Consider the following 15135-nt stretch of genomic DNA (forward strand, 5'->3'; position numbering starts at 1 on the left):
AGTTGACAAATCCTCTGTCATGTAAATCAAAGTAGTCATTGAAATGCCTCCAACTGTCTCTCTGTTCTCCTCAAGTTAGCAGATGGCCTGTCAGAGTGTTGGAATATCTATATCTGTATTATGGAAGCAAACCTTTGATCAGAGGATTTGGGATTATAAAGGATTACAATTCAGTGTAAAAAGTTGATGGCTTGAACTGTTGGAATGTTCCAGCTGACAAAACAAATCATGCTCAATAGTCCCCTAAACATTATAGATCCCCATCATACTAGAAGACTGTGTGTGTGCACTGTGTGTGTGTGTGCGTGCACGTGTTTTGTAGAGTATGCTGATCCCAGTACCATTACCGTGAGTGATGCCTGCAATAACGGAGGTGATTTGGTTTTTCCAAGACCTTATTACACCCGTAATGTCCCTCAGTTATGTGTCGAAGCGATTGCTTTTGAAGAAGACCGGCTTTGTAAATAATTCTAATTGGGCAGCAACCCTGTGAAGAAACAGACGATGTCTCTTTATTTCACTTATTGCTCAAAAAGACCTCTTGCTGGGCTCATAAATACCCATCGAGATCAAAGTAGTAGAAGAGCGGGGGGGGGGGAGCATATGGAGAGTGCTCCGTTTCTTAAACGGGGCAGATTAAGGGAACGAGGATCCCGACACTCTCAACCCTTTGGGTTCCTGCCATGAAAGCTGCGCCATCTTATTTATTGATTGTCTTCAACAGTCAAAACGCTCAGTAGGCAAATGCAGTTTTGCGGCTAAGCGGGTGGCTGTAATTGATACATGCTAAGCATGCTCAATTGTGGTGTTCCTACCCTGTTGGGCGGAGGGCTTCCCTGCCCTGCCTCGACCGCGCCTGGGAGGAAACGTCTGGGAGGTTCAGCTGACGGGGGGGAGGGGGATCGGCTGGTTAGCATGGGTCTGCCCCACCCATAGAGCCACAGCTGCCTCATTACCTCCATGATATGACAGGAGATTTAAACACGAGTCGCCCCTCCCCAACCAGGACGATGACGGAAAACCTGGTGGGTGAGCAGAAGGAAACGATCACAGCGATTGCACTTGCAGAGTGACTCCCTTGCCATTATGGCGACTTCTTAGCAGATGCGACTGTAAAAGAAGCGGTTTGGCTGTCGCCACGCTCCCAAAAGCAAGGCAAGGAATTGCAGAAAACAACATTGAATGTGCATTGTGTTTAGGAAGTATGAGGCCTTGGATGTTAACTTCCAGGCTCTGCAGGTAAGCCTACATTCCTTACACATAGAAAATACAATACACACACACACACAGTAAACACACGTACACACAGTGAAAACACACTCCCACAGTACACACACACTTACACACAAACACACACAGTAAACACACATACACACAGTGAAAACACACACCCACAGTACACACACACTTACACACAAATACACACGCACACACACTGTGAACACACGTACACACACAATCGCAGACATCTGCCTAGCTCCCCGCTGCAGCTTTTAGCTCTCTCACAGCCATCATGATCTTAGCCAAACAACATTTGTCAGCTCATTTATCACCGTTCCCTGGTTGTCCACTCTGTCGCACTGACTATTTCTGGTTCCCTGCCTCTGGGCGAAAATGTATGTCACCCCCGTAACCAAAAATAACCCACAAGTCCCCTTTGATATTTGCGCAAATCTACAAATGTCAGCAGTGATAATTGTCGCTTGGCGGTGTCACATCTGGTGTGTTTCTCCAATGGTGGGTGGATGTCAATTGTGGCTTGTTCGACAGGATCATGTTTACCTTCATCCCCCCAATTACAGTACAGTATGACAGCTCACCTCTCTAAACAATGTAAAGGTCGATCGTGATGTGCCCTTAGGATAATTGTAAGCAAAATATATTCTCGTAATAGCAGAACTGCAGCAGAAATAATAGCAAATGCTACAATGGCAAATGGCAAAAAGTGTCAGTCATTGGTTTCCGTAACGAAAGCTTTTCTGAACATCTTTCAGGAATAATGGGATGCAACAAAAGTGGATATGCCATTTTTATAGAACATAGTGAATGTCTGGAGGCTTCGGTTTGCAAATACCTTTAGTGTTCTTTTCAAATTAAAGATCACCAAGCTTGTTCATGTTGTAAGTACTGTGTTGTCTTCCACCACTCTCAATGTCAATATTTCAGTCTCTTCCATGTGGTGGAGAGAGAGAGCCCTCGTACACTCTGTCGATACAGTAATTTAAGATTCCATGTTGTTCGTCAATATCTAGAATGTCAGGGGATTAATAGAGTGAATGGAAACTGGGAATCACAAAGTGCATTTTGATGGACGGCCAATGCTACGAGTTCTTAAAAAAAAACAGCAAAGCGAAAAAGCCTGATTGTCTTCGTGTCAGTCACAATTGGATGTTCCAAATTTTCAATCACATTTATCAAGGGATGAGATAAATCAAAAGAGGCCAATTCAGTCTCACTCTCAGAGTTTAGAGACAGAAAGAGTTACTCATCCCTCATTGGACAATGACAATAGGTTTTTAATGGAAACAATATACAGTCTAAAAATCTGTATTTGCACCCCTAATATCCGTTACTATGGTGAATTGAGCATGAACAGAGTCATACTGATGTCCTTCATTCATCAAACTCCATACAGCATAGGTTCAAATGCCGCTGTCCATGCTGAATTATTTGGTTTGAAAGGGTACAATTAAAAGATTACATTTCTTTGTTTGTTTACATCATTCATAATCAGAGATTATTTCAGAGACCACCCAAGTAAATGACCCAGTCGAGTCAAGCCTGAATATACATGCGCATATACTGTAGTCACAGCACAATAATTGGCCACTTTACGCACATCGGACTTCAATGAAAGCAAAGATTTAAGAAAATCTTACCACTCTTGAGGAAATTGTAGGTTAAGTTGACTGTCTGAGAATTGACTTGATACAAAGTGATTACAAAGTCATTGGAAACAACTGGGTTCAACAAGCTAAAGACAGACCAGCTGAAGACATTACTATAGGCAGAATGTAGTCAAAACACTGGACACTAAACAGAAACATAAATATGAAACTATATTTAACAAGATACAAATGACAACACTCAGAACTGATCAGCAAACTGACACAGACTCACTAGGACAGGAAAAACCAAGAACTAAACCAAAACATCTATCTGGGGCACAGCCCTGACAGTTACACTGTACAGTGTATTATACATTTGTGTCTGAGCCTATGTGTAAAACAGTTGGACAGTTCTATATATTGTAAGACATTAACTATGGTTGGTGGACTATAATTATTACAAATGGGCCTCTGTTGAGATTAATCACCAGGATATAGCATTCACACACAACACGTTTAATGACACTGTATAAATAGGCCATTTATATTACAAATTGAATATGCTACCCTGTAATCTGAAGTGTAGCAATATGGATCGCTGTAATATTCTTTCTTTGCACAGCAATTCATTTTCTGAAGTAAGTCTAAATACATTTTGGCTCCAAGAAAGGCCTAAACTGATTTAATTTGGCATACCAATAAACAAATCTATAAACATATTTAATTACAAAGTAATACAACTTGAATAATGGTGTACTTCCTTTCGGTTTCACCTCCAATAACCTTTGTATTTCTATAACCTGTGAGTAAAGTAGTTAATCTTTCCCGGGAGCAGTCTCTACAATAACGTTCACGATCCAGATTGCTGACTTGCCATTAGCAACCTCAAAGCTAAATCAGATACGGTGAAAGAACAACTAACCCTAAGAACAGATCGTTCAGACATCATCATAGGTTGCTTCCCGGGGTGAATGGTGTAGCGTGGGTGGAGACAGGGAGAGGTGCACGCCTGTATAGTACGGAAGCTCTGGAAGCTTGGATACAGTTCATTGGTTTCAACTCGCATGCCGTGTATTTTAATCTCGACGCATGATTATTAGATAAGGTAAAAAATAACAAGGACTCCACCTTCAGTGGGGGCTGAATGTGGAACTGACGCGTCAGATTGGACTAATAAGATCCCCTGTGAACTCATCAAAGAACAAGGGGGATAATGAGCTGTATTTCTTTTCATAATTCATAATCAGTTTCCTTTTTCCCGTCCTCTACTGTTCGCTTCACTCTTGTTGAATTCGAGCAGGGCCCAATTGGGAGAAACGGTGTGCGGTTGAGGAAACGGTTAGATTACCTTTCGCTTCAAATCATTTACCTTTAAGATGATAGTAACATAGCAACATGCAATTCATTCTTTTCAAACAATGTGCCTCAACATCTACGTTGCACATTCTAGTACAGATGTCTGAGGCTGTGTCATTCTGCCATTGGGGCATAGATGTCCTGTTGGTCATTGGGTTTAACAGTGTTTACCAGTGTGAGAAAGGTTCAGATCATGAGGTGCTGTTGAAGAGCAACTAAGCACCCCAATTAGCCTTAGCTTTTCCTTTTACATAAACATAATATGTTTTCAGATGACAAGTTGTGGGTTGGGGATTTTCTTATGAATATTCCTTTTGGGCCTTCCTGAAATGCTCAAAGTATAACTTAAATTATTCATCTCAGGGGAGAGTACTTCATACACAACCCCTCCCTGTGTTGACAAAACAGTCCCTTAAAAAGGAACGTCTACTTTACAAATGTAATGTTTTTAGTCACTAGAAGCATGAAGAGCCATGATTAACCACCGAAGAACAGCAAACTATCCCTTTTGCAAAGAATTGTCAGAATCAGGACCAACATTGAAGTACTTAGTCATTTGTGAGGATTAAATATTGCTGCTATACGGTGTGAAAGGTACGGTGTCCTCCAAACCTGTGTCTTCTAAAGCTATCCAAGGCCTTCAGGGTCAGAGACTTAAGGTCAGGGACACTTTATTCTAAAGCCTCACAGTTTGCTTGAGCTTTTTTTCTTTCTCTCTCTCCTGCTCACTCCCTCTCTCATTCTTTCTAAAGAAAGTCTACAGGGTCCAGGCCCTTCAAGTTGACTGGAAAATGAATCTAACTCAGGGAGCCCCCGAGCTCTCTTCCAAAAGGGGCCTCGTGAAGGCAGAGGAATTAGTACTCTTAAATATGTGTGTGTTGCGTGCCACCGAAACAAAATCTATAAACATGATTCACCCAGATGGAGATGCACATTTGCCCAAATTATCTTGCTTGGTCGTCTCCGAAAGCGTATTGCGCTGCGAGTCTGTTCCTTTAAGACCCAGAGGAATCATCACCCCATGATGCAATTAAAAAGCCTCTGTTGCTGTCGTTTTTCAGGCAAGGATGGATGAATATGCAGGGCGGAGCTGCTTCGTCGGCTCATTCCAGCCACTCTGTTGCACTCCAGCACTGGTCCATTTGCAGGAAGTCGTTTGTAAGTGTAATTTAACACACAACTGTGAGTTCTTGCTCACAATGCGACTCACTGAAAGAAATGAAACATTGTTTTTAATACAAAAATTAATTGGGCAGAGGTACAGTAGAGCGTAACTGGGATGTGCGAGCACAATACTATCCTTAAATACAAAAATAATTGAGAAATAACTTGAGAATGTTTAGTTTTTTGTTTATGGATTTAAAAAAAGAAAAAAAGGAAATAAAAGTTTCCAACCAATAAGTAGATGTGCTTAAGCATGTGTGTACATTCAGAAACCAGAGACCACATTTAAAGCTGCTCTGACAAAAATAATTAATGAACACTGACTTGCAAACTTCTTTCCTTTACATGTTTTAAGCAATTGCCCTCAGCACCTTGGACTAGAATTGCCGGGTGTGCAGTAGATGTTCTACAGATGGCTCGTGGGAGAGAAGGAAACAGTCCAAATCAATGGACTGCCGAGTCCCATCGCCTTCTGTGTCTCCTCTGCTTCAACACAGGGAGGGTGTCTTTTGATTGCACAGCAGTCTTCAGTGACTGAGAATGCAATACGGCCACTTGCGTAAACAATGGCTACTTCAAAAATCCAATTAACTAAAGCAAATATATTGCATCAGTTACCGAGAGCCTAATGTCTCTGCTTTGGTGCTGATGAGTCCACACTCTGAGAATATTATCCCCGCCACGCAAAGCATACTAAAAAGAGCCCTGTTTGACAAACACTCCAAGCTTCAGTGTAAATCACATGGGGTGAGTTGCTTTGATGTTAATATGGCTCGGCTGTAAGCCTTGACACAGAGAAAGTAGAGGGAGAGAGGGAGAGGGAGAGGGAGAGGGAGGGGGAGGGGGAGGGGGAGAGGGAGAGGGAGAGGGAGAGGGAGAGGGAGAGGGAGAGGGAGAGGGAGAGGGAGAGGGAGAGGGAGAGGGAGGGGGAGGGGAGGGGAGGGGGAGAGGGAGAGGGAGAGGGAGAATGAGGGGGAGGGGGAGGGAGAGGGAGAGGGAGAGGGAGACGGAGAGGGAGAGGGAGAGGGAGAATGAGAGGGAGAATGAGAGGGAGAGGGAGAGGGAGAAGAGAGAGGGGAGAGGGAGAGGGAGAGGAGAGAAAAAGAAAGAGAGAAGTGAGGATGTGCAAATCATTCACTACTCCTAAACTGACTTTTTAAAATCTGCACCCCTACTGTACAAAAGGGAGTTGATGGCCCTCATGGTCCTGCAGTATGCTACATGCAATGCTTTTCAAGTGAATGTTGAACTTACACATTAGCTGGAAGAGAGATCAGAACTTGAGTTCTAAATATTTCAATGGTGTGTTCTCACAACCAAGTTATTTGTTGTTGTTTTTAAGTGTGACAAGTGGGCCCCTGGATCTTCCCTAAAAAGCACTTTCACATCTGTACCACACGGGGCTATAAATATATATTTCTGATCAAAAAAACTTGATAGGAAAGATAAATGATTGTACTAAGATAAATGATTGTACTAGTGTCATTCGTGTTTCAGGGTTTTGGACTCGGAAGTCTCGAATCAACCACAAGGAAGGAGATTGAATGTGTCCAGTAAGTCAGACATCAGCTCTTCAGCAGGTGAGGGAAGAGAGAGGGTCCTCTTTAAAATGTCTCCTGTTTCGCTCCTTGTATTTGTGTGCGTGTGTGTGTGTGCTCACCAGTAAAAAAAACACACACCAGCAACCTGCAGTTTACTTTAATTACATTAAACACGTGTTTGTAAAGAGAACAATGCATCTTCAATCATTTGCATGATAATGCCCCCTAATTGTGTTTTTCTCTTAATTCTTTTTTAATAGCTGAAGCAAGGCTGCCTGATTATATTCATAATGAAAGCAGCGTGGTTGTCAAGACCCTTCTCTTGGAAAAAGACTGCATTGAAGGCCCCAACTCTTTCAGTTATTCAGCAGTGTCATTAACCCCTCCTGACTTCTTATTGTGGCCCTGCTTGCAGGGCCACATTTGGATGAAGAATTACTGTGACTCTTTTGTTGGGCTCTGCTTTCTGATTGAAAAGACTGGAGGCTGATTGTCTGGTCGTGGCCTTGACTCTGAGGTAAATGGGTTTGGATAAATAGCCAGAGCTGGTCTCTTCTCTTGTCCTCCTTTAGAGAGTGTGTGTGTGTGTGTGTGTGTGTGTATGTGTGTATTTGGGAGGAGGGATGTTTGTATGTGTGTGTGTATCACATTTACTTACTTCAGCACCATGCTATGGGAACTTATTGAAACCTCAGAAAGTTCATTATTAAGCCTCAGTGTGAAGCATCCACCTTCTTGGAAAGAGGAACCTGCTTAGAGCAGAAAAAGTCAGTGTTGGTTGCAGCATCGCCACTTGTCAACAAGCAAGGAAAAGAGAAGTGGAAAAAAGTCACTGTCACAAACAACGACAATCCATTCAGCAAAAGCATAACCACAGCAATGTTGTGTGATTGCTTTGCATGGAAAATGCACAAGATGTGACAAATCAATGCATGTCCGTTTCATGAGCAACAGGGTTTTGGGGTGCATCATTAACACAAAGCTGGGCCTTAAAGCAGCTCTGTATGACACAGAACTGTGGAAAGATCGATCCCCTCTCATTTACTGTGAGTGTTCGTCTGCTCTCCCTTGCAGCTGTGAACAGGCCAGGTCAGGTGATCCACGGCGTGTCATGAAAACACACACACCAACACACACTGTCACATCGTTTTACGGTTCCAGGCAAAGAAGCTTGGAGAGGTTGCCGCCACGATGTCAACTGTGTTGATTCGAGGGCCATACATGACTACAGTTCTGTCAAACACACACTCACTCACACACCTGCACACGCTCATGATCTGCCAGCGGCACTTAAATACAACATGACCAACGCTGTTGTACAGTAGAATAGACTTTGACATAAACTTGAGCTGACATGAGCTCTATCAGAGTTCCATTGACAGCTATTTTGAATGAAAGGGTTATTAATCGCGTGAAGTGCGGGGTGTTCTTCTGACGGTGGCGTCCTGGTATGGTGTCAGTCTCAGTGCACAACCTTCCTCCCTCTTTGTTCATTCTCCCTGTGGGTTTCCTGATTGAAGCGAACCTGGTAAAGGTAAAGATCGTAACCCAGGTGTCAGTGAAAAAATAGACTCACGCAGGATTCAACTGTGGATTAGACTAATCCTTTCCCCTTGATCTAGTTTGGAGGTGTCATCTCTATGGAGGCGTCATGCCTTACACATGAGCCTTAATGTGAAAGTCTGGTGCTAAACAAAGGAACAGGTTTAGGAGAGAGGAGGATGGGAATTGGAGGGGGCTCAATTCAAATGGGTGTTTATCCGGAGTCTCGTTTTACTAGCTGTAATTATTTTGGTGCACCTTTGAACGAGTGCCGACATGGTTCCTGTGAACTGATGGATAAATCATTGTTTTCTGTCTGTATCTCTCTGTCTCTCTCTCTCTCTTTGCCTGTCGTTCTGTCTTTCTCTTTCTCTCCTGCTTGCTCTGTGTCGCTCTCCTTGCTCTCCCTCTCTCTATTTTGTACCCTTGTTTACCTCTCTTTCTTTCTCTCTCTCTCTCTCTCTCTCTCTCTCTCTCTCTCTCTCTCTCTCTCTCTCTCTCTCTCTCTCTCTCTGTCTGTCTCTCTCTCTTTCTCTCTCTCTCTCTCTCTCTCTTTCTTGGATGCCTGAGTAGAAATGAAGAAGGATTATTTTCATGCCGTGCTTAATGTAGCTGACAGCACGACAAAGAATAATTGTAGGGACTACCTGTTGGCTTTGTCATCTCTGTCTCGTTCTCTCTCTCTCTTTATTTATATCACCTTCCTGTCTCTCTCTCTCTCCTGCCTATCATTTCTCTCTTTCTCTTTCTCTCTCTCTCTCTCTCTCTCTCTCTCTCTCTCTCTCTCTCTCTCTCTCTCTCTCTCTCTCTCTCTCTCTCTCTCTCTTTCTCTCTATCCCCTACTGGAAGGATAAGTGATCAATCTTCACTCTACCAAAAGTCAAATCAGCTACTAATTGGCTGACAAACTCATCAGCTCAGTCATTCTGGTCTAATCCGATGAATATGGGTGGATAGGCATCCCACTGCGTTTGGAGAGCTGTCCTATTTTCAGGTACCTGACACTGATTTCATTTTTCACTCATCGGCAAGAGTAAGCTATTAAATACATGTATTTTTTACTGTAATTTACTTCATTAACAACTCTTATTGACAACTTATTACTCTCATTGACAACTCTTAATGAGACTTATTGGTAAACAAGCTTTAGATTTGTTTAACTCAGTGAAGGACCCCAAATAATGCATGCGGTATTAGAAAATCATTGCAGGGCAAGTTTGGAGGGTTGAGGTATGATCCTATACTATTACTACTATTTCACAAATCTGAATTGTTTTTCTGTAGCCTACAGTACAGCACACAGTGCATACAAGATGCATGAATAAAACATGAATTGCTGTCAACATGGCTCAAGAGTCATTACCTTTAATGATGCATGACTTTGCCTAGGGTGAGACTGGTCTTGCTGTGTCTGCCATTTGCTCTCCACTTAAGGTCTCATTCGCCAAGGTGTGCACTGCCAGTCTTATCCCAATGATGTACGAAGTCTGTGTGCATGAAACAGCAGAAACAAAGTGATACACATCCCATTTATTTGTGTTGTTGATTCCCTACTCAAGAAATCAGATTAGCTGACAAACGTCCCTTTTTCTTCCTTATACAGTTGTGTCAAAGCTTTCATGAATGTATTGGTAATTGTTTGGCATTAGTGGTTAGGGTTAGATGGTTGTGTGGTTAGTTTGAGGCAGAACTGAAGGTTGCACTTTGTTTCAGCTGTGAGCCTGTACAGTGTGCTTCTGGTTTGAAGTGTGCATTCAGTACTCAATGATTTCCTGTCAGAGAGAGAGCGAGCTGCAGTCTGGTGGGAGGTTCCTCTCTTCACAGCCAGCATCTGTGGGAGGCATTGATGCCGTTCGACTTACAAACTTCCCCCCTGACAATTCAATCATTAAAGTACAACATGAATCCACCAAGTTGCGAGAATGTCTCATTTTTTCTTCATCATTTTATGTTGTTTTTTTTTTAAATCTCTGGACTGTTTTCAAAAAGACCCTTTTCGAACAGATTGACTAACTTTCAACTGAGGGCCCGTCCCGTGGATACTCTTTTTTCCTGTTGCTATCAAACATTTATCCAGTCTTATGTGGAGCCTGTTGTCAGCCACTATCAATACCATTCCTTCTGTTTCTTGTGCTGAGAGATCCATCACCAGCTCCATCAACCCCCCCAGGATGCAGCGGGACAACGACAAAGGACCTAACGACGCGTTGGTGCGTGTGTTGTAGCATCAATATTTAGAATTTGAAACGACTTTGGTTACGCTGAAAGAGGCAAAGTTATGCAAAAGCGCTGAGAAGACCGTCTGCAGGCTCTGTAGAGGCTGAAGGGAGAAGAAGCTTTTTTTCAAACTTGCTGTGTCACAGAGAGAGAGAGAGAGTTAATTTGCAAATTCCAATTAAAATCTGGCTTAAAATATTTGATAGTGTGATCCAGCCCATTGCGCTGTATGGTAGTGAAGTATGGGGTCCACTCAGTCATCATAGCTATACCCGCTGGGACAAACACCCAACAGAATCTCTACATGCAGAATTCTGCAGATACATCTTACATGTTCACAGAAAGACGCCAACAAATGCATGTAGAGCAGAATTAGGCAGATACCCAATGATAATTAATATCCAAAAGAGAGCACTAAACTTCTTCAATCACCTTAAATCCAGCCCTCTAGGACACCCTCCACTCCAAAGCCCTCCAAACCCAAGAGCTGAACCCAGATAAGAGTCCCTATGTCAGTTGGTGCTGAGACTCACTGCCCCCACCCAGACACACCCTGACCAGTCTCACACCAACACTGCTTTCCAAACACCAATCAGAGTCAACCAAATTATAACACAATGTAAAGAAACCTACCTGGAACATTGGAAAGAAGAAACTAAAAGCCAAAGTCGATTAGAATGTTATCTAGCCTTAGAAAGAGATTATAAACTGGCAGAATATCTCTATACTGTCAGAGATAGAAAGCACAGACAGATCCTAACCAAGTACAGGCTCAGTGACACCCAATTGCAATTGAAACAGGACGACACAAAAAATCATGGCAACCAAAAGAAAACAGAATATGTGGTCACTGTTCGACAGGTGAGGTTGAGACAGAGATGCACTTCCTCCTACAATGTGAAACATTCAGTGATATAAGAAATGATTACTGTAACAAACTCCACTCTGTAATATCAGATTTCAAAGGTCGTAGTGACCTCTCAAAGGTAAAAATCCTCCTAGGAGAAGGAGACAGGGCATACCTTGCTGCCCAGTATGTATCAGTATGCCACAACCTGAGAGACAGTGAGTGACCTAGACACACAAGGCACACACACAAAGCACACACACAAAATATACTATGTGTATGACTGACATGTGTATGTCTGTATATATGTATATATATATTACGTAATCAATCCTTTAATCTTTCAACTGAATTTGCCATGTTTGGTTGTTATAGTAATAGTTGTAATAGTATACCGATGTCCATAGTAATGATATGAATACTGTTTCTGTGGCTCCACCGTTGCTTTGGCAATATGAACATTTGTTCCTTAATGCTAATAAAGCCAATTGAATTGAATTGAATTGAATTGAGAGAGAGAGAGAGAGAGAGAGAGAGAGAGAGAGAGAGAGAGAGAGAGAGAGAGAGTGAGAGAGAGAGAGAGAGAGAGAGAGAGAACCGGAAGAGGGACTGGGAGGATCGAGAGTGAAAGATAACAGGAGAGAGGGGGGGGGGGGAGGGGGGGGGAAGGGGGGGGGGGAGACATGCACAAACAGAAAGCAGAACAGAGGCAAGAGTGAGACGTTCACCTGAAGGCTGGGTCCTGCGTTTCATGGACTAATTAGTCATTCGGAGAGACCTAGAGGCAGACGAAACATCACCACGGCAAAGTCACCTTGGGACTCGCATCTGCCGAAACAGATGCTGCTTCACGACAGAGGCCGTCCGCAGGCACCTCACTGCTCTGCCTGCAACCACTTGGTGTCATGGTGGAGAGAACCCCCTCAGATCTTCCTCAGAACGCACGAAGCACTCACTCATCACAATCCTGGCGTGAGCTGAAGAGGACGGGGAACATGGCCGACGTCCTCTGACAGGCACGTGACGAGCCCAGTCTCCACACGGCCACGGTGAAGTGGAATCACAGAGTCACAAGGGGTTACCTTGAAATCGGTTTTATTCTCTCTTTCTGTCTGCTTCCCAGTCGGTGGAAACATGAGAGAAACATGCCTGGGGGCGTTTGCAGATCCGCCCTGTCACTGCCTCATTCAGGCATGTCTATATTCTATGTGTGATGTTTTATATGAAATTCTCTCACCTCAGGGGCCCGACACACCAGATGTGGCAAAGCCTTAGTTACTGCCACCTCGTCAGCATACGAGAACACCAACCACCCCCCCTCCCCTCCACCTCGTTGGTCTGTCACTTTCTCACACCCTCTCTTTATCTCTCTCTCTCTCGCCCTCTTTCTCTCTGTCTGTCTCTCTCTCGATCTCTTTTTATGTATCTCTCCTGTCTCTCTCTCTTTATCTCACACACACAGCCTCTCTCTTTCTCTCCCCGTGCCTTTCTCTCGCACACACGCACACTCACGTGTCTCTCTCTCTCTCTTTAGGTCTGTCTCTGTCTGTTTCTCTTACATGTCTGTCTACCTTTCTCTGCCTCTATCTCTCTGTCTTTCTTTCCTTCTGTATCTGTCTCTCAACTGCTCCATCCAGGCATGTCCATCTGCCACTCTCTCTCTCTACTCTCACTCGCCTTGCCCGTCTGTCTTTCTCCTCACTTTGTCTGTCTGTCTGTCTGTGTGTCTCTCTAAAGTTTGGCGATAGATAGCAACTTTCTGTCAGTATTGTGATGCCATTTAGACTACAGAGATGACTTGATTGATTTTTTCTTCCCTCCCCCTGTGGGAGTGTGGGGGCAACTTGTCACCACACAATTTCAACAGATTCTCATAAAGTTTTGTGTTCAATATCACAGGCTCATTTTGATAGCATATTGCCACTTAGACTTCCAAGATAACTTTGCATCGTCTAGTAGAGTTGGCTGAACTGTGCATCGGATTATGGCTCCTGCATTTGAAATGCTCTCATCTAATCTGCCATGGAGAAGACATTGAAATTGTAATTGGACAATATTGCTCGAGTCTGTGGGTGTGACTGTATAAACCTGTTTGACAGATATATTTTTGTATTGAGGACCATCTGTCAGCCTTGGTCAGTCTGTCTCTGAGTCAACAGGTTGTGTTTGTCCCTGGTGTGTCTGCATGTGTCAGATCATACATGTGCTGTTGACCCTGCGTGTGTGTGAGTGCCAAGGCTTCTGTTCCTCTGTGGTCTTGTGTGTGCTGAGCCCAGTTTGTAATTCAGTCCATGGTCTGCTTGCACCGCATTAAGAGAATGAGTGGACAGGACTCTGTCTGACCTCCATGAACAGAGCAAAAGATCCATGTTGTCATTAGAGTCTCACACCAGAATTAATACAACCTGCTAATGTTTTCAATTCAGTCATAAATTACCCCATGCTCTCTAGCTCGTGTTTATAATGGCTGGCGTGTGTGTGTGCATCTCTATGCGTGTGTGTATGTGTGGCCATAAAAAGCACAGATAGTTTCTCCACTGAGGGCAATATAGGCTACACTACATCATTTATGTTTAACACACTGTTCTAATGCTGTTTTAACATTTCAGGAGTGTGGATGCCAAAGTAAACAAACCAAAATCCCCATTCTCTCGATTTTTGTTTTGTCCATTTTCGAACATATCCAGTCCAGATGGTAAGGTTAAATTACAGTAACCATTGTTGGTTAGGCTTTGGCTTTCCTCTGTTAGGCTGACAGTACTGTATGAGGTAAGGATGCTGCTTCAGAAGTAAAAGACCTTTCGGAGCTGAATGCTGGTCCCTGAAAGCCCTCCCTGCCCATGTGCAGAATGGCTCTTCCCACTCAAGCAACTTGCCGAGTGTTTTGTAGCAGGCGCTATTGTTCCAGCACTCCACTGACAGACCTAAGAACCCCTTCACTAATGGCGCCAAGTGGTTTTCTTGAACATACATCATCCTTATACCTTCCTCCCACATCTACTCACTGTCCATCGGCAGTGTGTTTGTTCTGGAAGTTCTGTACAATGCAGGGCATCATTTCCTGTTTCGGTTGCAGACCTTGGTTGTTTTGTGTGTCATCCACAACAGATCCCCCCCCCCCCCCCCCCCCCCCTACTGACAGACGTAGATGGAGTGCTAAAGAGAACGGTGTTCTGAAGACACATGCTGAAAGACACACCGGACAATTGATAGAAAGATGGTTGGTACGAGGGAGCACTCCAAACCCACCAGGTTATTTGGTACTCTGTGTTCACCCACCCTCCCCCCTCTGTCCAGGGATAGATATAGATGGACCAGAAAAGGTTCCATTGGCCCAGCCATCCAGACAGTACAGTATATGGCAATCCCCTGGAGATGAACATCTGAAAGCGTGGTATGGAACAAAGGACTACACGTCCCTGTGAAGAGATGGAAGACGTGTTCTGTGCCTTGCATATATCATCAGTGAGGCCGTTTATATGAAACAGACTACTGATTAGAGGTTGGAACAGACATGTAGGGCGGACCGAGTCTACTTCCAAGCGTACTGTATGTCTTTACAAAGTGAGGTTGGAAACCAGAGGGTATGACAGCATGCATCCAAAGACGCAACCACATTTTGAAAAGGGGATGACAGAAA

The 15135-nt window shown here is 43.7% G+C and overlaps 1 long non-coding RNA gene across 1 annotated transcript; it reads left to right on the forward strand.

Annotated features, from left to right (window-relative positions):
• Nucleotides 1-1142: 1142 nt before the first annotated feature.
• Nucleotides 1143-7425, forward strand: LOC136958063 (uncharacterized). Its single transcript, XR_010878349.1, has 3 exons — nt 1143-1239; nt 6846-6928; nt 7150-7425. It is a non-coding gene; the product is annotated as an uncharacterized lncRNA (long non-coding RNA).
• Nucleotides 7426-15135: the final 7710 nt, after the last annotated feature.

This window comes from Osmerus mordax, chromosome 15, assembly GCF_038355195.1.
Source record: "Osmerus mordax isolate fOsmMor3 chromosome 15, fOsmMor3.pri, whole genome shotgun sequence".
Taxonomy (NCBI): Eukaryota; Metazoa; Chordata; class Actinopteri; order Osmeriformes; family Osmeridae; genus Osmerus; species Osmerus mordax.